Below are 24,058 nucleotides of genomic sequence, written 5' to 3'. Positions count from 1 at the left end.
CTTGTCCACTCCATCCATCATTTAAGTACTTGTGGTTGGTTGTCAGTGTAAATAGGTTTATAATCTTCCCATTGGATGAAATGACATCTTTTCACTGTGCTTAACATCTGGCTATTCTAACAAAGCATATAATTATATTTAATGGATGAGAGTGTCTGATGGATTGCAGCAGGTGTCTGGATAATACAGTAAAGGCAACTTGCAGTGATCTGCCTGATAAGATTCCAAGGCAAGGGAAAAGTGGCCTTTCTCATCCAGGTGTCTTGTTTAATGTACACACCATCTCCAGTAAAAACACTTACTAAGCCTCCACACTGGAATGCACAGCATATTAGGTCCCAGAACACACTGATGTCTACCTTCTAAAAGCTCTAAATCCAGAGGGGAAGGCAGGCAAATCAACAGCACTAACAGCATGACAAAAAAATAGGGATATAAACCACAGAATGTAGAAGCACCCATTAGGGCCACTCAGATGAGTCTGAGAAAGTAGGACATCAGATGGGGTTTAAAGGAAGAGCAAAAATTCAAAGAATCAGCCGTGTCTAATGAAACAAATAAGTGGAGGAGAAATTTGGGTAGAGGCAGCAGCACGTGTAAAATTATGGAGATCTGAAAGAACATGATACACAGGTCCGTAAGTCAGGAACAAAGTGTGCTTCTAGGGCCAGAGAAGAACCCTGAAGGTTAGCCAGGTCTGGGTCACTGAAGACCATAAGGCTTGAGGGAAGGCTTTTGAATGATATTCTGCAAGATCAGGGGGACCATTGAAGGGTGGTTTTTAGCTCCAACACAAAGGAAATCCACATGGGTGGTAAATGTAGAAAAAGAGGATCTCTATGCACTGAGCCCTAAAGCAGACCAACTTTCAGAAATCACAGATGTGAAGAGGAACCAGCAAAGAGGAATAGGAAGAGAAAAACATCTCAGACAAGGGGAACACAGGAACCTAAGGCCCCAGGTGAGAACCAGACCTCTCCATTTGGGAACCTCCAAGGTGTTCATGTGGGTGAAGCTGGTCCATAAGTATGAGTATGTGGGGGAGGGCCTGGAGAGGCAGGCAAGAACGAGAGCAGGGACAGCTTTGTGCATGGAGAGGAAAGCCAAAGAACAGGACTTTCCTCCCATAATTTCCTCCTATTTCCTGTAATTCATGAAATATCCTAATCTTCACATTTGTTATTTTAGTCATTACAACAATGCAATCATTTGAAGTGATCATCCAGGGATTGTTACTCTACTCCACAAACTGATCATCTTTTCGAACAATTATGTTGTGCTCATGGATCTGTAGATTAAGAATTCAGATATGTTGTTTTGTACACCAATATTTAGGGCTTTACCTTGAATCACTCAGTAGATGGGGACTTGAATTATCTGGTGGCATCTTTAGTCACATATCTGGCAGTTGATATTTCATGTTGGTTGGGAGCCTCAGCTAGGGCTGTGGGATAAAACACCTACAATAGACTGCTCCATGGACCCTTTGTTTTCTCATATCGAGGTGGCCTCAGAGCAGTAGTAGTAGTTTTTATATAGAAGCTCAATATTCTAAGCATGAGCTCATGAGCTCATGTTCTAGCTAAGAAAGCAAATGCCTCAAATGTCAAACAGCATCAATTCTACCACATTCTATAGGTTAGAAGTGAGTCACAAGCCTACCCAAATTCAAGATGAGGAGAAATAGATTCTACCTTTTGATGGGTGAGTGGAAAGTTCTATAAAAACATATGGAGAAAGAAAATTATCATAAAATTCTTTGGAAAATACAACCTGCCACATGGTGGACTGTTGGAATTCTTCCAAACCTCTTGTACCATCAATTTGGTAACCCATTTATTGTCACTAGTTTCATTGTTTCAATGAGGAAACCAAGGCCATAGAATTTAAATTTCACCTCTGAGAACTAGAGTGGAGCAGGGATAGACCTTGAACCTAGGTCTGTCTCATTCCAGAAACTGTACACTCCTTTGTGAGCCATACTGAAAGTAGTAAAGCTAATAGTGAAATGTTTAATAAGTCCAAGTATTTATTATCTAGAAAATTTAAAAAGCAAAAAAACAGCAACAGTGTATATCAGGTGTCCCCAACTTCCTGGCCACAGACCAGTACTTGTCCATGGCCCATTAGGAACTGGGACACACAGCAGGAGGTGAGCGGTGGGCAAGCGAGAGAAGCTTCATCTGCCACTCCCTGTTGCTCCCCATCACACACATTACTGCCTGAACCATCCCCTCCCCCAATCTGTGGAAAAAATTGTCTTCCATGAAACTGGTCCCTGGTGCCAAAAAAGGTTGGGGACCGCTGGAGTATATGACTTAGGTTAAATGGACAAATGCCCAGAGAGACATAAACTACTGAAATCCACAAGAAGAAATTAAAAATTTGAATAGATTGAGTAAAAGACAGGTTAAATTAACATTTTTTAAAATATCTACAAAAAAAATCCCAGGCTCAGGTGAATTCTACCAAACATCAAATAATTATTACCAATTCTCACAAATTCTTCCAAAAAAATAGACTAGGAAGGAACATGTCCCAACTCATTTTTAGAGACTAGTGTGACCCTGATAGGAAATCAAAAAAAGATGATACAAAAAATAAATCTACAGATTAATATCTCTTATAAATATAGACACAAAAATTCTCAACAAAATACTAGCAAACTGAATCCAGCAACATATGAAAGGGATTATATATCATGACCAAGTGGGACTTATCCCAGGAATGCAAAGTTGGTTTAACATTAAAAAATCAATTAATTAAATACACAATATCAATAAAGAACTAAAATCACAGAATCATTTCAATACACGAAGAGAAAACGTTTTATAAAATTGAACACACCTTATAATAAAAACACTCAACTAACTAAGAATACAAGAGAACTTTCTCAAACTAATAAAGGGCATGTGTGAAAACCCACAAGTAACATACTTAATAGTGAAAGATCAAATGCTTTCACCCAAAGATCATGAACAAGAAAAGGATGTTTGATTTTACTACTTCTATTCAATATTGTACTAGAGGTTCTAGTCAGGGAAATTAGTCTAATATGTATATGGAATCCAGATTGGAAAGGAGGAAATAAAACTGTGTTTGTAGATGACCTCATCCTGTATATAGAAAATTCTAAGGAATCCACTTAAAAACTATAAGAACTGATAACAAATTCAGCAAGTTCACAGGGTACAAAATCAACATTCATAAAGCACTTATAATTCTATACACTGGCAATGAACAATTTGAAAATTAAATAAGGAAACAATTCCATATATAAGAGCTTCAAAACAGAATAAAATATTTAGGAATAAATTTAACAAAAGCGCACAACTTGTACACTTAAAACTACAAAACAATGTTGAAATAAATGAAAAAAGTTCTATATGTGGAATGACATCCTATGTTCATGAATTGGAAGATTTAATATTGTTAAAATGTTGATACTCTCCAAATTTATCTACAGATTCAGTGCAATCTCTGTAAAAATCCAAGCTGACTTCTGTGCAGAAATGGATGAGCTAATCCTAAAATTCATACAGAAATGTCAAGGACTCAGACTAGCCAAAGCAGTCTTGAACAAGAACAAAAGAGGAGGACTCAAACTGGCCAACTTTTTAAATAACTACAAAGCTACAATAATCCAAACAGTATAGTACTGGCATATGAATAGATGTAGAGATAAATGGAATAAAATTGAGAGTCCAAAAATAAACCTTCATACATGTAGTAAACTAATTTTCAACAAAGGTATCAAGACAATTCACTGGGTAAGGAATAGTATTTTCAACAAAAGGTGCTAATATAATTGGGTATCTACAGGTAAAAGAATAAAGTTGAACGATTTCTTCACACCATAACCAAAATTTGACTCAAAATGGGTAATAGACCTACATGTAAGAGCTAAAATTATCAAACAGGATCTTCATGACCCTGAGTTAGGCAAATTCCTCTTAGATTTGACACTATAACCTCGTGTCAAAAGATAAAATAGATAAATTAGACTTCATAAAAATTAAAGCTCTTGTGCTTTAGAGGAAACCATTAAGAAACTGAAAAGACAACACACAGAATGGGAGAAAATATTTGCAAATACTATATATAATAAGGAACTTGAATCTAGAATATACAAAGAATTCTTACAACTAATATAAAAAGACAAGTAACCCAATTTAAAAATGTGCAAAGGATTTGAATAGTCATTTTTCCAAGGAAGACACATAAATGCCCAATAAGTACATGAAAAGATGCTCAACATAATTAACCATCAGGGAAATGGTAATCAAAACCATGATGAGATACATCTTCACACCCATTAGGATGGTTACAATCAGAAAGACGTAATAACATATGTTGACAAGGATGTGAAGACATTGGAACCCTGAGACATTGCTGGTGGGAATATAAAATGGTGCAGCTGCTCTAGAAAAAAAAAGTTTGGCAGTCCCTTAGAAAGTTAAACAAAAATTATTTGATCCAGCAAATCTACTTCTAGGCATTAGCCAAGAGAAATGAAAACATATGTCCACACAAAAACTTTGTGCAACATATGTTCATAGCAGCATTATTTGTAATAGCCAAAAACTGAAAATAATTGATGAATGGATAAATAAAATGTAGTATGTCCAAACAATGGAATATTATTTGGCAATATAAAAAAATGAAGTACTAATACCTATTACAACACTGATGAACCTTGAAAATATTTCACTAAGTGAAAGAAGTCAGATAAAAAAGATGACATAGTATATGATTCCATTCATATGTAATGTCCATAATATACAAATCTATAGAGACAAATTATATTAGTAATTGCCTGGGGCTGTGTGAGGGATGGAGTTTGAAAAGAAATGGGAGTGATTGATAATGGTTACAGGGTATCATTTTGGGGTAAAAAAAATTTCTAGATTTGTGGTGATATTTACACAACTCTGTGAATATACTAAAAGCTATCAAATTATACATTTTAAATGGGTCAATTGCTAAGGTATGTAATTATAGCTCAATAATGCACTTATATTAAAAACAACAACAACAAAAAGCCAAAGTTGTTGACTAAATTAATTTTTATTTTTTGAAGTTTGTCTGACTCTGATTTTGACTGAGAAAGCCCCTCCCCTACCAGAAGCAAATGTTTGCATTTGAGGGCTGCAAATTTTGGCGATTGTAAACATTAGAAACCTAGAGAAAATAAGCCCTGGTTTTATTTTATTTTTGTTTTTATTTTATTTTTTTTTTGCAGCAAAGTGATTCAGTTATACATATATATACATATTCTTTTTCATATTCTTTTCCATTTTGGTTTAGTACAGGATATTGAATATAGTTCCCTGTGCTATACAGTAGGACCTTGTTGTTTATCTATTTTATATATAGTAGTCTGTATCTGCTCATCCCAAACTCCTAATTTATCCTTACCTCACACCCTTTCCCCTTTGGTAACCATAAGTTTGTTTTCAATGTCTGTCAGTCTATTTCTGTCTTTGTAAATAAGTTCATTTGTATCATATTTTAGATTCCACATATAAGTGATAGCATATGGTATTTGTCTTTCTCTTTCTGACTTACTTCACTTAGTATGATAATCTCTAGATCCATCCATGTTGCTGCGAATGGCATTATTTCATTCTTTTTTAAGGTTATGTAATACTCCATTGTATATATGTACCACATCTTCTTTATCCATTCATCTGTCAATGGACATTTAAGTTGCTTCCACGTCTTGGCTATTGTAAATAGTGCTGCTATGAACATTAGGGTACATGTGTCTTTCTGAATTAGAGTTTTCTCTGGATAGATGCCCAGGAGTGGGATTGCTGGATCATATAAGCCCTGTTTTTAAGTTAACATTTCATCTTATTAAAGTCCTCATTTGCTTCCTTTCCCCACCCTGGGCCTGCCTCAATCTCCTTTTGGCCCTAAGGAGGGTCTGCACTATACAGCTGGCAGAACTGCCAGGTCAGGAGACTGAGCAGGTGCCTGCTTGCATGTGGGATCTCCCTTTGGAACACCATCAGGGGACTCCAGAGTGCTGGATGGCAGCAGTGTATGTGCATGCCTGGAAGCCAGGAGACCCTGCTCTGGCCAAGCAACTCTGAGCCTGCCTCAACACTTCTCTGGATGTCCCTTTCCTTTTTTTATTATTATAAATGCTACGTCACGGTCCAGCTACTTCACAGGACCAAAGTATGTGAAAGTGATTAGAACACATTTAAATCGCTTTCTAAATGTATACCAAGCTGCCCGTAATCATACCAAAGTTCTCATCTTGCAGACACAGCACCAGGGGATCAGGATTGAATCTCTGGACCATATAGTGGCAGAGTCAGGTCTAGAATATGGGTCTTATTTGTACTGTTCTCCCTCCAGACAAGACTCCTGGTCATCCACAGCCCATTCCCAGACCATACTCATATCCCAACAAATTATAAGAATCGATGTCCTTGGCACTCCACGCATGTGGTTTTAGAAATCAATTAGGTTTCAAAATATACTGTAAATTTCCACATCTGCTACTTTAGAATATCGATCGTATTTGTTAAAGATTTATTCTGGGTCAGAAATTCTTGTATGACGTGATTGACTGAAAAAGTTTAAGGAAGTATCTTACCTAGTCACCGAATTGACTGCCCAGTTATCAACTGGCAGAATTGATTAAAGAGAAAAGTAATTTTTTGCACATCCATCAGGAGAAAAACAAAAGAAGAGGTGAGGATCGAAGAAGATTGTGTATATGCAACGTGCTTTGTGACTGTCAAACTTGTGAGAATATATGCATTATTTAAAAGAAGGTTAAATTTGCTATCTTTCCATCTGTGGGGAAAATATAAGTAATACATAAGTAAATATAAATAAGAAAAAATTTCCCTAAGAAAAATATGAATTGATAGACTTCCTTGAAGGTGAGGATTTGTGGAGTTTTAATGTGGACATTTATGTCTCATCAAATTTACTGGATTCCCATCTATCTGACCAGTCCAAGCCAGACCAAAATGAAGCAGGCTAACATTTTCAACCTTCCTCTTGGTAAATAAACAAGTGAACTCAATGTTTCACATAGAATCCAACACACACAGGTGCACACACACTCACACACACTCCCTGAATGCACCCTGCCGTGCTCTTCTGGATGTGCCTTCTGCCAGAAACACACTTACTTCATTCATCTGTACATTAGCTTATTCTTCTGGTAGACGCCAAAACCTAATTGTACTCCCACAACTCAGTGTAAACTTCTTTCTTTGAGAAGCCATCCCTGATACCTCTCCACATTGACCCTCAGACAGTCCCAGCCACACGAGAAAATAAGAACCCGCATTCCAAACCTCTCTTAACACTGCCTATCTTACACTGTTGGTAGTTGTCTCTTTGCCTCCCCTCTGGACTGTGAACCTCATGAGAACAGGGTTCGTGCTTAGAATGACTATTTTTCCACTCTGTGTGCTTTTTACTCTGTGACAGGATCTGTCACAGAACAGAGGCTCCGTGGATATTTGGTGAGTGAATAAAATTGCAGAACTGAATGAGAAGGACACACGCCAAGGACAATGACATGAAGACCCTCTGCGTTGGGACTCAGTTCTTGCTGGTACAATGGAGTGCAGACTTCCCAAGGGTCCCTGCAGGACCGCAGTGCCCCTGGGTTTGCCTCTCTTGTTAGGCTGCAAGCTCTTCATGGCCAGAGGCCATGTCTTAATCCTCACGTAGCTGGGACCATGCTAGGCACTTGGGCAGGGTTAGAACGTGACTGCCTCGTGGAAATTCCAACCCCAAGGAGGGTCACCCTGACACTTTCCAAGAGAGACAGCATGCTTGGGTTGGCCTGAGTGAGTTTTGGAGCCTGAGAACTTAAAGATTTTTATTTATTTATTTTTATTTTATTTTATTTTATTTTTAATTTAATTTTATTTTTTTTGCGGTACGCGGGCCTCTCACTGTTGTGGCCTCTCCCATTGCGTAGCACAGGCTCCGGACGCACAGGCTCAGCGGCCATGGCTCATGGGCCCAGCCGCTCTGCGGCGTGTGAGATCTTCCCGGACCGGGGCACGAACCCGTGTCCCCTGCATCGGCAGGCAGACTCTCAACCACTGCACCACCAGAGAAGCCCACAGATTTTTATTTTATACCCATTACTCCTGATTCCCAAATCACACACTCCCTTCCACATGACTTATGGAAAAGGGAGACCCGCACTCTCTCTAGCCCCCTAAGAAGCCACAGGTCAGATAGACCTCTCAACCATGTCAGCCATAAACCTGGGTGATCCCACAGCTCTGCTAAGTACATGAAGGCCCATATCTGGGTCTTTGGTTCCTCTCTGTGGCCACTACCTTCTTCTTCCTTCTTCTCTTCTGTCAGTTTTCTTCTTTGCTCACCCAAGCATCACTTCCGATCTCTCCCACCCGCTCCAACCTCTGTCGGTCCCCAACAGCATCCCTCTCCACTTAGTCTTCCTGTCCTCATCCTCACCTGGGTGGGCACCTCTCTGCTGTGGAGGACTGTCTCCAGGGCCAGTGAGGACTTGAGCAGCCCCAGGGCCACACCCTCCTCCACGGCCCAGCTAGCCTCTCTCTTTCTGTGCCTCTTACTTGATGCACAGTCTTTTGGTTGGACTGTGGAAATGGCCCAGATTGAGGTAATAGTTTCAAAACATGTCTGGTGCGGCTTTTGATTCAGCTTCAGGTCTCCAGTATAATATATTCATTAAATATAGACAAAGAGACCTAAAATAAACCTGTCCTATACTGCTCTAATTCCACCTCTTACAATCCACCCTAAGGAAAGTCTGTAAAATAAAAAGGTTCTTTTGTTCAAAGATGTACAATTCAGTTTGATTTCTTGTAAAGAAAAATAATATAAGCAGGACTTTCCTGGTGGCGCAGTGGTTGAGAGTCTGCCTGCCGACGCAGGGGACAGGCGTTCATGCCCCGGTCCAGGAGGATCCCACATGCTGCGGAGCGGCTGGGCCTGTGAGCCATGGCCGTTGAGCCTGCGCGTCCAGAGCCTGTGCTCCACAACAGGAGAGGCCACAGCAGTGAGAGACCTGCATACCACAAAAAAAATAATAAATAAATAATAATAATATAAGCAATGTAAGCCCCTAACACTAGCCCATTTTTATAGAGTGTTTGTAATAACATAATCATTATGTACCTTATGTTAAAAAGCAAACATTCAAAACTATATATAAATGGCATTATTTTGTTCTTTTTTATGGCTGAGTAATATTTCACTGCATATGTGTACCACATCTTCTTTATCTATGCCTCTGTTGATGGACATGTAGGTTGTTTCCAAGTCCAGGCTATTGTAAATAGTGCTGCAATGAACATTGAGGTGCATGTATTTTTTGAATTATGGTTTTCTCCAGGTATATGCCCAGGAGTGGGATTGCTGGGTCATGTGGTAGTTCTATTTTTAGTTTTTTAAGGAACCTCTATACTATTCTCCATAATGGCTGTACCACTATACATTCTCACCAACAGTGTAGGAGGGTACCCTTTTCTCCACATCCTCTCCAGCATTTATTGTTTGTAGATTTTTGATGATGGCCATTCTGACCGGTGTGAGGTGATACCTCATTGTAGTTTTGATAGGCATTTCTCTAATAATTAGTGATGTTAAGCATCTTTTCATGTGCCTACTGACCATCTGTATGTCTTCTTTGGAGAAATATCTATTTAGATCTTCTGCCCATTTTTTGATTGGGTTGTTTGTATTTTTGAAATTGAGCTGTGTGCATATTTTGGAGATGAATTCCTTGTTGCTTCATTGGCAAATATTTTCTCCCGTTCTGAGGGTTGTCTTTTTGTTTTGTTTATTGTTTCCTTTGCTGTGCCAAAACTTTTAAGTTTAATTGGATCCCATTTGTTTATTTTTGTTTTTATTTTCATTACTCTAGGAGGTGGATGAATAAAGAACTTGCTGCAATTTTTGTCAGAGTGTTCTGCCTATGTTTTCCTCTAAGAGTTTTATAGTGTCCTGCCTTACATTTAGGTCTTTAATCCATTTCTAATTTATTTTTGTGTATGATGTTAGGGAGTGTTCTAATTTCATTCTTTTACATGTAGCTGTCCAGTTTTCCCAGCACCACTTACTGAAGATACTGTCTTTTCTCCATTTTATATTCTTGCCTCCTTTGTCATAGATTAGGTGACCATAGGTGTGATTGTCATATTGAGTGAAGTAAGTCAGGCACAGAAAGATAAATATCATATGATATCACTTATATGTGGAATCTAAAAAAAATGATACAAATGAACTTATCTACAAAACAGCAATAGAGTCACAGATGTAGAAAACAAACTAATGGTTACCAGGGGATGGGGGGGAGGGATAAGTTGGGAGATTGGGATTGACATATACACACTACTAGATATAAAATAGATAACTAATAAGGACCTACTGTATAGAACAGGGAACTCTACTCAGTACTCTGTAATGGCCTATATGGGGAAAGAATCTAAAAAGAGAGTGGGTATATGTATATGTATAACTGATTCACTTTGCTGTACACCTAAATATAACACATCATTGTAAATCAAATCTAGTCCAATAAAAAATTTAAAAAATACTGTATAGATGCAGAGGAGAAGAAGACACTATGAAGAACCCTCCCATTGCCCCATCCATAGCCCTCATGTATCTCCCTGATAAGAGACACCCTCTCTCAAGAAGCAGGCCTCCTGGCTTCAGGGATGCTGAGAAATGCTGAGCAGAGCGAGGAAAGAGCCCCATTGCCCCACATGGACCTTCCTCTCCTCCCTTCTTCCCTGGGTGTTATGGAAAACAGGGTCCTTCCTCTGCTGTCCTTGTGCATATCTGTTGCCCTTGTGCTGTGCTGACCTTCTGGTCTAAACCAGTTTTCAAAACAGAATTTGCTCTGCTTTTATTTAACTTCCCCAGAAATCCACCCTCCCTCGGGATGAACCCATCCACTCCACAGACATTCATCAGGGCCAGTCCTTCTTCCAGGGAGCTCTCAGTCTAACGAGGGACATGGAACCACAAACTACTTGGCTTCCGTGGGGTCCTCCGATGTCCAGGATTTTACAAACACTTTCATGAGCATGAAGACTACTCAACTGTTGGACAAACAGAGGGGTACAAACTTTGCTTTCTTCTCTTGGCATCATATCCTCACACTTTCCACCCCAGTAAAAGGATGATGCTTCATGACATTTCACACCTGCACAGCACTACAGTGCTTGGGTGCATCTTTATTCTACCCGTCTTTAATCAATGGGTATTTTGATTCTTTCTAGTCCTTTGACATTACGAACAAGGCTCTAATGACTGTCCATGTAGGCAATAGGCATATTTTCCATTTCACTATAACATACCGGACTGTTTTCCAGGAACATTAAACTCGCATTTCCACCAGGAAGGTCAAGGGTACCCATTTCCCCAGCACCACAGGAACAGGCAACAGGAAAGGTGCTTTCTTTTCTTTTTTGCATTTTTCTAGTGGTTAGTGAGGCTGAGCATCTATTTATATGATTTTTAGGCCTTGCTGTTTTCTCTGTGGATTCTGTAAATTGTCTACTCATCATATTTTCCTCTTATTCTATTGGAATATCGGTTGTTCAATTTGTAGGAGCTTTGGGTGTATTATGCAGGGCTTGCCAAATGGTACACAGTAGTATTTGCTACACATGGATTAGAAGCATGGTGAAATGTGTGTCACTTTGGTCCTCGGGTAGCCTGGTGGGGACTGAATCATCATCCCCACAGGTCTCATTGCTCAGGCTGCACCCAGCCCCATTCATATTTCCCAGGATACTAAATTCATATTATTCACTTCCATGTGTGCTGTGATGTGAAATAACTTGACAAGTGTATATAACACATAAATCCTTGGTATATCGTTTGCAATTTGTATTTGCTCAGTCTGTGAGTTAGTATTTGCCTTTCTTCATAGTATCACAATATAAACTCTTTTTGGCATTTTATATAGTCATTTATATTTACCTTTCCTTGTGGCACTGGTTATTCCTGTCTAATTGTTCAGTTGAATAGTTTCAGGGATTTTTGTTTGTTTGGTTCACTGTTACACCCTTAGTGCCTGGAACAGTGTCTGGCACACAGTAGATGCTCAATAAACATTACTTACACTAATGAATTAACTACAAAGCAGGGTAGGAAGTGTGATGTAATTGAGGCATAGATACTGTATGTGTGTGTGTTTTTTTAGAAGTAAGGCTTAAGTTAATTGGGGATGGTGAGCAGTGTGAGTCTTCCTCAGTCTTTTAAATGCACCTTCCCCTTCTCTTTGTGTCTTGTATGTCAGCCTGCTCAGTGCCTCCCTTCTCTGTGTTAAGCATCAAGGATAAGGCCACAGGCCACACTGGGGTTTTCTGAGCCTCCAATAGCCAGTTCCCAGCAGGCGCATCTCCAGGTCCCTCCACGACACTGAAGGGGATCCTGCATGCCTCTGTGAGGTTTTTGCAGACCAAACTGTCCCTGATTGCTACAGCACTAGATCGATCATCTGACCCCTGATTTCCTCTGCTTTTTCCAGTATCAGGACCCCTAAGGCTACAGAGAAAGTATGTATAGGCAAGCAAGACACAGAAGCTCTGGTCTGGGGCTGGTACTGAGCATTAAAAGCGATAGTGGAGTCAGGCGGGCATGAGTTGAGATGGTCTCTGTCCATTACTGGTGCATGATCTTGTGCTTTACTTTAATTTCTTTGGACTCAGATATCTGGGATGTAAAATGGTAATAACAATACCCACCAAAGTCTTGTGATAATTACATGCTACAAAGTGTCTGAAGTTATAGGTAATCAATAATCGTTGTTACTGCTACAGCAGCATTTCCAGAGAAGTTACTCTGTTACTTCTGCACAAGGCATCCTTTGATAAGACTTTACATATTTGCAAACAGCCTCCCTCTGTGTTTCCATTCCAGGTGCAGAGCAACTGATCACAACAGATGCATTATCGCAAATTATCTTGGGACTTCCTCATCGTGTTTAGAACACTCTGTACCATTTCTGCTGCCAGGGTATTAGCAGGGTGAGGGAGCTTCTGTAAGGGGCAGTTGAGGCAACAGATTGCACTGGGACTCAGCCACCCAGGACCCTGCCCCGGACTTGGGGCTGTGCCTACCTCCAGGAATAATCTAAGTCAGCATCACAGAAGGCTCAGGAGAAGGAATGCTGTGTGGGGAGCACGAGCATTGCTGTACATGCTCCTTCTGTTCCATCAGCCTGTGCTGGGGTCCCACCATCATCCACGGAAACCCAAGGAGTCCCCAGCCCACCCCTGGCTCAACCTCCTCCCCGCCCTCCCATATATACCTGTATAAGTACCCAAAAGGTCCATTGACAAAAATCCTCCCCCAAAGTTCCCTTTTTCCTCTTTGTAGTCAATGCTTATCCCAGTGGTAACCACTAATCTGATATTTGTCTATACGTTTCTGCCTTTTTCAGAATGTCCTATCAACTGAGTCACATAGAGGGTAGTTTTGAATCTGGCTTCTCTCACTCAGCAAATGCATTTGAGATTTATCATTTAGTTCCATGTCTTTTGTTTGCTTTGTTTTTATTGATTAATTGCTTTTATGTCTTAATTAACTGACTAATGTTGCATTGTATACATAGGCCATAATTTGTTTATTCACCAGTTGAAGGGCATTTGTGTTTTCTCCAATTTGGGGCAATATGAATAAAGTCACTATAAACATTTTTGAAAAAGTACTAGTCACCCTTTAAGTCCCAGCCCTCATGCCACTTTTCCACTCTCTCCTTTCCACTCCCCAACACCAACATTCACAAAACGAAAAGGCAGCCAACCAAACAAGAGAAACCAATATATTTGATAAGGGGTTCATATCTAAACAATGTATCTGATAGGGATAGACCAAGAACTCATAGAACTCAGCCTCCAAAAAACAAACAACCCAATTAAAAAATGGGCAGAAGACTTAAACAGACATTTTTCCAAAGAATACATACAGATGGCCAACAAACACATGAAAAAATGCTCAGTGTCACTTATCATCAGGGAAGTTCACATCAGAACCAGAATGAGATATCACCTCACACCTGACAGAATAGGTATCATCCAAAAGACAACAAATAAGTATTGACAAGGATGTGGAGAAAAGGGAACGTGCACTTTTGTTGGAAATGTTAATCGGTACAGCCACTATGGAAAACAGTACGGAGGTTCCTCAAAAAAATAAAAAGTAGAACTACCATATGAGGCAGGTATAAGACTTGGAGGTATCTTTCTGAAGGAAACAAAAATACAAATTAAAAAGGATATGTGCACCCTTATGTCCATGGCAACTTTATTGACAATAGCCAAGATATGGAAACCACCCTGATGTCCATAGATAGAAAAATGGATAGATTTCATATATACATATAAATATATATCTTCATATGTATTTTTCATATATATATATATAATGGAATATGACTCAGCCATAAAGGAAAAATAAATCTTACAACAATATGGATGGACCTAGTGGCTATTATGCTGAGACATGTCAGACAGAGAAAGAGAAATACCTATGATGTCACTTATATGTAGAATCTACAAATCAAAACAAATGAACAAACACAACAAAACAGAAGTGGACTTACAGATTCGGAGATCAAGCTGCTGATTTCCAGAGTGGGTTGGGGGGGAGTTGGGGAGATGAATGCAATAGGTGAGAAAGATTAAGAGGTACAAATTTCCAGTTATAAAACAGATGTCGTGGGGATGTAATGTACAGCATAGGGAATAGAGTCCATAACACTGTAATAATTTCGTATGGTGATGCATGGTAACTAGACTTATCTTGGTGGTCACTTTGTAATGTATAAAAATGTAGAATCACTATGTGGTATACCAGAAAACCAATATCATATTGCCAGTCAATTATACTTCAATTTTTAAAAAAGAAGAAAAAAAAAGACTATCTTAAAAAAGAAAAGTGTCAAATGAGATAAAGAGGGGGTGTCAGATGAGACTTTGAAAGGGTGTGTGTTGAAAGGACATTGTCCACTGAAGTTTGGCTCTCAAGTGGCCCAGACACGTGGAGGACTCAAAGAGGAGCAGCCATGGCATGTTACTGGAAGGTCTGTTTGTTTCTTGGTTTAAATAGGCTTTACCATTTTAAAAGCAGTTTTGAGTTCACAGCAGAACTGAGCAGAGTACCAAGAGGTCCCACATGCGCCCGGCTCTCCTGTTGCTCTCAGCCCCTGACCCACCACACAGGCGCCCAGGACCCCCAGTCCCCAACTATCCTATCAACATTCTGTGTGCTGGTCACTACTGATGACTCTACGTAGACACCTCATGATCACCTGAGTCCAGAGTTTACGTTAGGGTTCACTCCTGGTGGTGTACTTTCTATGGGTTTTGACAAATGTATCTCATTATGAATGTATCATACTGAATAGTTTCACTAAAAATCCTCTGTGCTCAGCCTATTTATCACCCCCACACACACCCCTCAACTCCACTGAAAACCCCAGGCAACCCACTGATCTTTTCACTCTCTCCATGGTTTACCTTTTTCCAAATGTCGTATATCATTGGTACCCTAAGCTATGCCACCTTTCCAGATTGGCTTCTTTCAGTGATACACATTTAAGGTGGCCCACCTGTCTCCTCATGGCTCCATATCCCTTTCATTTCTGTTGTGCCAAAGAATATTCTGTTGCATGGATGTAGCCCAGTCTATGTGTCCATTCACCTTCTGAAGGACATCTTGGTTGCTTCCAATTTCTGGCAGTTATGAATAAAGCTGCAGTAAATGGCTGTGTGCAGGTTTCTGTGTGGACGTAGCATTCCGCTCATTTGGGTCCACTGATACCGAGGAGTTCGAGGGCTGGACGGTATGGAAAGAATGTGTTTCATTTTGAAAGACACAGCCCGTGTTCACAGAGCTTCTGAAGACGGTAGCTGTGAACATGTCAGCATACTGAGGAATCAAGCCAAGGAAGGAGGTAGAAATTGAGTATACAGCAAGGAAGACATTGCCAAGACAAAACCTTACCCTCTTAGAGTTGATGGCTGGTCATGAGAATTAAATGGACACGAGGCAGATTCACAGGAGAGAAGCATCCACATTTATTTCCCTAAGTTTTATATGACATGGGGAACGCTCCTAAGGAAATGAAGAGAGACCCAGAGAAGTGGCAAAGCCTAAATGCTTTTCTGTTGGGTTGAACAAAGAGAGGCAGATGTGGAAAAGGAACTACACTATGCAGGGGGGCAAAGGAGGATGAGAATGCTGTTGAGCAAGGTCAGTACAGAATCCTCCCATTCTTCACTCTCTGCCCTTGACAATAACAACGTTACTCTCCTTCCTGCAGAGGGAGGACGTCTTCCACGGGGGGTGGTGGGTGATGGATATGTCACCTCTTGCTTCCAGGAAGAAAAAGGGGAAGGGTGAGCACACCCTTTTTGCACCTGTTGTTTGGGGGCTTTATTTGCTTCATTTTTGCCATTTTTTTTAAAGTGTCTATAGCTCAAGACAATATTCTGGTCTGCTTTACATTTAAGTCTTTTATCTGGTGTTTGTCTTCTGACAGGAGGAGGGACATATTTTTCTGACATGATGGGGCTGGTCGGGTGGAGAAGGATAAGATGGGCGTGGGCCCATGCCTATTCTTTTCTTGTGTATTGGGAAGATGAACCCAGGACTCCCCACTGGTGTCACTGTGCATGGACATGGCATGGGTGAGGGTTGAGCAGTCAGCAGCCCATAGGGGCCCTTGGGGAGCTTTGTGTGAGGATGAAGCCGGGTAAAGTGACCCCAGGAAGTGACCTCACTTGCCTGGCAATAGAGCCCAACAGAACTTGGAACCCAGGTAACCATTCATGCAGCACATTCTAGAGAAGCCTCCTACCCAGCTCACTGGGGTGGAGACACTTGAATGGACATATGCTTATGTGTCCTGGTGTCTTGATATCCTGTGGCCTCAGGAAAGCCCACGGTGACAGCCTTTTCTGATGCTGCAGATGTTGGGTCAGTTCTCACCCCAGGGTCCTTTGGCCATTTGCCTGGAGGGACACAAAGATGACAAAAAGAAGCCCAGTACAGGCCAGTCCAGGCCAGGCCACCACTCTGATCCCACGCAGGTAGCCCTATGTCCACTCTCTGTTTGTGTGGAAGGCGGGGTCATGTGGGGTGGGTCTACTTCAAGCAAGAGCAGGTTGATGAGGGGTCAGAGCCTGGTGAGCCAGTTGTGTCCATACCCCAAAGCTGGCTGGGTGGGATGTGGAGAGCTGAGGTGGCACCCTTTTGCCCGAGGTTTATCCCAAGCCCTCCAGGTGTATCTCTTTCTTCCCAGGTGGATATCTGAGCAGACACAGTTCTGAGCCTGATCTGGGAGCAGAAGGTCACGTGGGCAGAAGAAACAATAATGGCCAAGCAGGGCTCTGATACCTCCAGGCTAGGCCGGCTGCCAGTCACTGTCATTACAGAGCCCCACCCCAGAGATTAGTGAGGAGCTGGTCAATGGGGACACCCATCTGTCTCCCTAAGTGGGGGGCTGGTGTGCCACACTGCCAACGAGGGCCAGCGCAGGCTCCAGGTGAGTGTGGCCAAGGAGGGGACTCCAAAACCAGGGCCCAGAGGTGAACCGGGAAGGCTTCCTGCCCAGACACCACTCAGGGTCCTGTCCAGGGCTTATGTGCAACTCAGCACACCTAGCTGTGATCTGGAGCCCCCTGTCAACCTTCCCCTGAGTAAGCTAGAGGACCTGGACCTTGTAGAAAGAATTTAGCATTTTCAACTGGTCATATTTTTAAAGTTGAGATTTTCAAATACCATGAAACTAAGAAATAAATTGGATGCTGAAGTTGATGTAAAACTATTAGTTACATTTGAAACAGTTTTTAAATGTTTGTGATTGTCAAGATACCCTAATTGTTCTAATTGATTAATTTTACTAGTAAATGTTATAATAAAGATTTACAAAATGAGTATATACTAATGTTGTCTTTATCACTGTTTTACATATTGACAGTCTGGGACAGATTTTGCCTGAAGACTAATTTTGCTTTACTTTGCAGAACTAGGTGAAGTCTAAGCCCTGTCACTTACTGAGTTGGGGAAATGCCAAAAAAGAACAGATTTTTTCACTTCTGAAAACCTCACTGTAAAAATGCAACAGTAAGGCTTTCCTGAGTGGTGCTGTGAGCCCTGCCTGAAGGGACTGAGAGAGACCTAGGCGCCCAGGGCAGCTCAGCCACTCATCCTCTGCCTGACCCGGGGTCCCTGAGCTCAACTGTCAGAGACTCAGTCATCCGGGACCCACAGTGCCACCGCAGCCTCACAGCATCCCTGTGGGGATAAAAGGACACAGGAATCAGAACCTACAGTCCATTGCCTTGTTCTTAGTAGGTGCAACATAAATGCAGCTCTGTGTTAACTGTGTGTGAGGGATTTTACTTTCCCTTACTTCCTGCTCAGTGTGTCCCATGAAAAGACAATTCAGACCTCAATTATCCCTGTAGTGTGAGCATACCTCATCTCCATGAGCCTCTGAAATCACAGTGTGTAGGTTCCACCTCCTCCACCCAAGGCACGGTGTACCCAGACGTCAGGTTCCAGTTTGTGATGTCCATCCACCTCCTGGCAACTCTTAAGCAAAGAAATCAGAGTGGCACGGGATATTTATTATCTCTGTGATGATTATTATTCAACCTCAAGCAATAACGATTAATGAAACACAAATAAACCTCACTGATCTCCAAATAGCAGTACACGGAGCACCAAAAGAGTAGCGTCGGCTTTGTTCAGCAGAAAACTTCTGATCCTTACTGAGAAATTTTATAGCTTTCCAAGACATATTTGACAACCACAAAAAAATAGAACTCCACATTTTAAAAACCAAATGAACAGTATGTAATTTAAGGCATACTTATGTCAGAAAAAGCCTTCCAACTCACTCATATGTAATCCACATTTTTGGCGCCAGCCCTTTGACATATTATATATGAGTGACAGATTAAAAAGGGCTGGGAATTCACATGCTTGCTTTATTCCAAATGGAATAAAAAATTTACATGACCCCATTGGATAAAAAGGCCTTTATTATTTTTAGAATCTCTTTGGTTTAAGGGAGTTGTCCTGGTTTCTCTCAATAAACTTTTAAAAAATATATAAGGCCTTCAAACTCTTTTAACCCATCCCACCCTGAAACAAGGGTTCCCCAGAAAGCTTTCTACTTTCTATTCCTTTTCCCCTTTACCACATCGGATGGTAATTCTGTTACCATCCGGAGCAGGGATGTGGAAGGTGGGTCACGAGGCAGCTTATCTGGGTGAAGGGTTCCCGAGGAGAGACACAGCCAGGTCTCAGGAGTATAGGTGGCTCTGAGAGCACTGAGGTCGACTTGAAGTCACCAACCAAGCAATGGCAAATACCCACTGTAGGATCAGTGACCCAGAGGGGAAGGAATGGTTAGCACAAAGAGAACATAGCAAGAGCTCCAAGAAAATGCACGCTCCCTCCCACCACCATGAGCTCACAGTAAGCTCTTCCTACACACAGACCCCTGTCTTGAGACAGAGAAAGGGAAGAATGGATACTGAGGGTCCTACCATTGACCTAAAGCAATACATTTAAACCAAAAGGACATGAAACCAAAAAGAAGTTTGGGTAATTTTTTAATTGGCAAGTTTGTTTTCTTACTAGCCGGCCAGGTTTGGACCTCAAGAAGGAAACTTAGCTAGGATAAAGAAGGGACATATTATGCATCATCCATCTGGGCAGCGGCATGTGTGTATATGCAACCTTACTAAATGCATTTAATATGTATGTATGGATTTTCCTTGCCTCCACGCTGGCGCTAGGCCTGGTGCCCCCTCGGCTTGGGGCACTGGTACCTGGTGCACAGAGCGGCTTCGGGGACCCGGCCGGTGGCCAACTGGGCGTTCGGTGTTGGAGTCGCCTGGGTCGGAACGTCCGCACGGGCTCGACCTTTACGGAGGCGCCACCGGCCAGCAGGGCGTTTCGAGATTGGAGGGCTGTTTAATTTTAACATTTCTCAGTTCTGACCCTCATCCCCATCTTGCAGGCTGTTTCGATGCCAGGACCCCCTAAGACGATGATGTTGGGCACCGAAGGCAGCGAGGGATTCGTGGTGAAGGTCCGGGGCTTGCCTTGGTCTTGCTCGGCCAACGAAGTGCAGCGTTTTTTTTTCTGACTGCAAAATTCAAAATGGGGCTCAAGGTATTCGTTTCATCCACACCAGAGAAGGCAGACCGAGTGGCGAGGCTTTTGTTGAACTTGAATCAGAAGATGAAGTCAAATTGGCCCTGAAAAAAGACAGAGAAACTATGGGACACAGATATGTTGAAGTATTCAAGTCAAACAACGTTGAAATGGATCGGGTGTTGAAGCATACTGGTCCAAATAGTCCTGACACGGCCAATGATGGCTTTGTACGGCTTAGAGGACTCCCCTTTGGATGTAGCAGGAAGAAATTGTTCAGTTCTTCTCAGGGTTGGAAATCGTGCCAAATGGGATAACATTGCTGGTGGACTTCCAGGGGAGGAGTACGGGGGAGGCCTTCGTGCAGTTTGCTTCACAGGAGATAGCTGAAAAGGCTCTAAAGAAACACAAGGAAAGAATAGGGCACAGGTATATCGAAATCTTTAAGAGCAGTCGAGCTGAAGTTAGAACTCACTATGATCCACCACGAAAACTTATGGCCATGCAGCGGCCAGGTCCCTATGACAGACCTGGGGCTGGCAGAGGGTATAACAGCATTGGAAGAGGAGCTGGCTTTGAAAGGATGAGGCGTGGTGCTTATGGTGGAGGTTATGGAGGCTATGATGATTATAATGGCTATAATGATGGCTATGGATTTGGGTCATATAGATTTGGAGGAGACCTCAATTATTGTTTTTCAGGAATGTCAGATCACAGATACGGGGATGGTGGCTCTACTTTCCAGAGCACAACAGGACACTGTGTACACATGCGGAGATTACCTTACAGAGCTACTGAGAATGACATTTATAATTTTTTTTCACCACTCAACCCTGTGAGAGTACATATTGAAACTGGTCCCGATGGCAGAGTAACTGGTGAAGCAGATGTCGAGTTTGCAACTCATGAAGATGCTGTGGCAGCTATGTCAAAAGACAAAGCAAATATGCAACACAGATATGTAGAACTCTTCTTGAATTCTACAGCAGGAGCAAGCGGTGGTGCTTACAAACACGGATATGTAGAACTCTTCTTGAATTCTACAGCAGGAGCAAGCGGTGGTGCTTATGGTAGCCAAATGATGGGAGGCATGGGCTTGTCAAACCAGTCCAGTTATGGCGGTCCAGCCAGCCAGCAGCTGAGTGGTGGTTATGGAGGCGGCTATGGTGGCCAGAGCAGCATCAGTGGATATGACCAAGTTTTACAGGAAAACTCCAGTGATTTTCAATCAAACATTGCATAGGCAGCCAAGGAGCAGTGAACAGCAGCTACTACAGTAGTGGAAGCCGAGCATCTATGGGAGTGAACGGAATGGGAGGGATGTCTAGCATGTCCAGTATGAGTGGTGGATGGGGAATGTAATTGATCCTGATCACTGACTCTTGGTCAACATTTTTTAAAAGAAAAACAAAACTTAAGTTTTCACAGTTTTGCAATACAAACTTGTGATTTATGCTTACTCTAAGTGGAAACCAGGATTGTTTTAAAGACTTAAGGTTCAGTATTTTTGAACACAAACATTCATTTAGGATGTAACTAGGTTGAGTAATCTGTTACTATTAATTTTCAGCTTTTCTCAAGTTAGCTATATTGTAGGATGTACTTAAGCAGTAGGTGTATTTAGGTTAAAGCAGTTGAATTATGTTAAATGTTGCTTACACCACATTACATTGAACACTGCTTGGATGCATTGTTGAAAGACATGCTTTTTTGTAAAACTCTATAGGAGCTGTGTCTACAATTAAAAGTGAAACATTTGGCATGTTTGTTAATTCTAGTTTCATTTAATAACCTCTATGGCACGTAAGTTTGAGCTTTTTTTTAAGTTAATGGGGAAAATTTGAGACGCAATACCAATACTTTAGGATTTTGGTCTTGGTGTTTGTATGAAATTCTGAGGCCTTGATTTAAATCTTTTCATTGTATTGTGATTTTCCTTTTAGGTGTATTGTGCTAAGTGAAACTTGTTGAATAAATCTTCCTTTTAAAAACTGCAATATATATATATATATATATATATATATATATATATATATATATATATATGTACATATCCATTTATGTGCATATGCGAGCGTGTTTTTCCCACATAGTAATTTCTCAATAAACAGCAGACTAAAAGATCGCCATTCCTACATTTGTGAACCAGCCACTTGCACCAGAGATTCTGTGTTGCCTTTATACATAGTCTTGCCTTCTGCAGGGTAGATGTGACTACCCGATTGTATGGATGCAGAGACTGAGACTGGAGAATTCAAGTGACACATATATGGTCACTTACATGCTAGGTGACAAAGTCAAGGTTCCAACCCAAATCTGTCTGACCCCAAAACATGTCCTCTTTTCCTGTGCTGTGCAGATTTGAATGCAAAGCCACGTAGAGGGAAAAAAATGGGACAATAGCTGTGTCAAAAATATGGAAACAGGGTTACACTTTAGGATGAGCAAAACCAGGATGCCATGGCAATGACTGGTGATGAAATTAAGGAAAGGAGGGGGAGGGTCCAGGTAGTCCCAGAGTGACGAAGCACAGAGGACACATGTTGGGTGGGGGATTGCAGGGAATGAGGCCACTCAGGAGGTGAACCAACCCGTGGGCAATGGGAAGCCCAGGAGGCCCAATTTCTCCAGATTATGAAAGTTGTCAGCTGCTTCCTCAACATACAAAATCCCCCTGCCTTGAACCTATGAAGTATGTGCTACTGTAAGGGGAGGGGTCTCTGGCTGTGAAAAATGACCACTGAGGGTTCTAGCCCAGACCCCTCTCCCAGAACCATGCCTCTACACCTATGCCTGCCAAACTTGCAGGACTGGCCCATCTCACACACTGACTATAAGGTATCCACTAATGTTGAGGCAGGAGGTGGATCTCAACAGCTAATGTGTACCTGGTTGGAAAAGCACAATTTTTTCTTGTTTTATCTTATTTATTTCTTAAATTTTGTATTGAAGTATAGTTGATTTACAATGTTGTGTTAATGTCTGCTGTACAGCAAAGTGATTCAATTGTACACATATATACATTCATTTTTTAATATTATTTTCCATTATGGTTTATCATAGGATATTGAATAGAGTTCCCTGTGCTTTACAGTAGGAACTTGTTGTTTACCAATTCCATATATAATAGTTTACATATGCTAACCCCAAACTCCCAATCCATATCTCCACCAGCTCCCTCCCTCTTGGCAACCACAAGTCTGTTCTCTATGTCTATGAGTCTGTTTCTGTTTCATGGTTAGGTTCCTTTGTGTCACTTTTTAGATTTCACATATAAGTGATATCATATGGTATTTGTCTTTCTCTGTCTGACTTACTTCACTTACTATGATAATCTCTAGCTGTACCCATGTTGCTGCAAAGGGCATTACTTTGTTCTTTTTTATGGCTCAGTAGTATTCCATTGTATACATATACCATATCTTCTTTATACATTAATCTGTCAATGGACATTGAGGTCGTTTCCATGTCTTAGTGGAAAAACACGTTTTGAAAGAATTACCTGAGGTCATGTGATAAGGTGAGGGATCACCTACCCAGCCTCAGACCCCCACTCCACCTCCCCTTGTTAAGTGGCCTTAGAGGAAGCCTCCCTCCTCCAGCTCTCAATCCTCACTCTAAAATGGGAACAATCACAACTACTCCACAGTGCTGTTTGTAAACAGCTGTTGTCAAGTGAGCTAAATCCTGTAAGACACAAGTGCATGTTAGCTATTGTTAGTAAGTTACTCCTTCGAGTAAAACTTGACATTGTTAGGAGATGACAATGATTCCTTCACAAGTGAGAATGGATTTCCAGTGGCAGGTGGCATGATGAGATGGCAGATGAGGGCTTTGATGCCCAGCAGACTAGAGTTCCTCATAAGCACTTGAGAACTATGTGGCCCTG

General features: G+C 41.4%; 1 pseudogene across 1 annotated transcript; it reads left to right on the top strand.

Annotated features, from left to right (window-relative positions):
* The first annotated feature begins 19,870 nt into the window (after window positions 1-19,870).
* LOC308621631 (heterogeneous nuclear ribonucleoprotein H-like) lies at window positions 19,871-21,929 on the top strand (annotated as a pseudogene). Its single transcript has one exon. The product of its transcript is annotated as a heterogeneous nuclear ribonucleoprotein H-like (transcript).
* The last annotated feature ends 2,129 nt before the right edge of the window (window positions 21,930-24,058 follow it).

This window comes from Mesoplodon bidens (genome assembly GCF_964165515.1).
Source record: "Mesoplodon bidens genome assembly, chromosome: 8".
Taxonomy (NCBI): domain Eukaryota; kingdom Metazoa; phylum Chordata; class Mammalia; order Artiodactyla; family Ziphiidae; genus Mesoplodon; species Mesoplodon bidens.
This window is presented reverse-complemented; position numbering and strand designations above follow the sequence as displayed.